The 1,423-nt window shown below is 29.0% G+C and overlaps 1 long non-coding RNA gene across 1 annotated transcript; it reads left to right on the forward strand.

The window, feature by feature from the left end:
• Positions 1–618: 618 nt before the first annotated feature.
• On the forward strand, positions 619–1,203 carry LOC120280657. Its single transcript, XR_005542380.1, has 3 exons — positions 619–764; positions 940–1,016; positions 1,116–1,203. It is a non-coding gene; the product is annotated as an uncharacterized LOC120280657 (long non-coding RNA).
• The last annotated feature ends 220 nt before the right edge of the window (positions 1,204–1,423 follow it).

Here is a 1,423-nt window from a genome sequence, read left to right on the forward strand (position 1 = left end):
TATAATTAATTTATAATTTTATGCTAATCAATAATAAAATCATTAAAGTTAAAGTGTTAAAGTGTTAAACCAAACATTTGAACTTTTTGGTTTTTATTTTTTAATCATTATTGTTGTTGTATACTTGTATACTTATATTTTATTTAATTCTTTATTTTTCAATATTTATTGTATATTTCTATTTTGAAAATTTTAATTTTATGTAAAGTTGAGACTTTGTGATAATTTAACTTTACAATATGTAATTTTGTATCTTTTTTATTATTTTTTTTATTTTTTTTGAAATTATTTTTTATTTATTTTTTAATATTATTTAATTTTTAAATATTTAGATTCTACTGGTTCAACCGATTGGACCGGAACCGGTTGCTTAATCAGGTCGATAATCGGCCCCGTTATTAAAACATTGCATCCAAGTGACTGAAAATTCTAGGCTTTCCTTAAAGAAAAGAATTTTTTTTTTTTTTGAAAAAAAAGAAAAGAAAAATTTTGAAATGGGACAAGAAGATTGTAAGTAGTCATTATCACTGACATGGATCCACGTGAACCGTATGCCAGCTTTCACCAAAGTTTCGAAGTAATGTTCTGGCATTAAAGTTAGCAGGACCCAACCAAACGAAAAAGTCGTTCTTCTCTGTTATGGCATCTAGGAAAGCTAAAACTCCAAGATTTCTTGAAGTAAAGAAAATGGAAATGGCGTGGTGGTCTTCCAAGGCTTTTATTTTTCTTCTACAATTGATGCTGGACAACATTCAAAATCTTAGGTATGCGATACTGAAGTTTTTAGTTTAACCCTTTTTTCTTTTTGTTCCTTCGAGCATTCATAATTCTTGGACTTACTATAATTTTTTAGTTGCATCCATCAAGGGAAAGATATTTAGGAAAATTTATTGTTCTGAGGTAATCCTCATAGTTATTTTCATTTGTTCATCTTTTCAGACAGTTGACTTCATGAAGTTGCTTTTGGGGCGGCTGAAAATCAGATGATCTGGTTATATGAGCTTCTGAGGCAAAATGTACACCTTCAGAGATTTTAAACCATATTATTTTAGTATGTTTAGTGTTTGACAAGTTCTTCATTAAATTAACAGTGGAATCCACGAATGGCTTTTCAGGGCTGAGATCAGATGTGATGCTGATATATATATGATCTTTCAAGGCAAAATCTGGTAGATGGTAAGAAGAGCTGTTTAAAATATCATTGTGTTTTTTGTTTTTGGAAAGATTTACCGTCATTAATATATTTACATTTCACATGTTGTCCAATTTCACATATTCTTGAAACTCTCTCTACTGGTTTTATTTGGATGATCAAATAATTTCATAATTACTTGGTTTCAGTGAGTGCACTGCACATCTAAACTTAACAAGTTTGATTGTTGAATCACTTCATTCGTTTTAGTTTATGTGGCTTCTCTGCATT

The sequence above is a fragment of the Dioscorea cayenensis genome, chromosome 2 (assembly GCF_009730915.1).
Source record: "Dioscorea cayenensis subsp. rotundata cultivar TDr96_F1 chromosome 2, TDr96_F1_v2_PseudoChromosome.rev07_lg8_w22 25.fasta, whole genome shotgun sequence".
Taxonomy (NCBI): domain Eukaryota; kingdom Viridiplantae; phylum Streptophyta; class Magnoliopsida; order Dioscoreales; family Dioscoreaceae; genus Dioscorea; species Dioscorea cayenensis.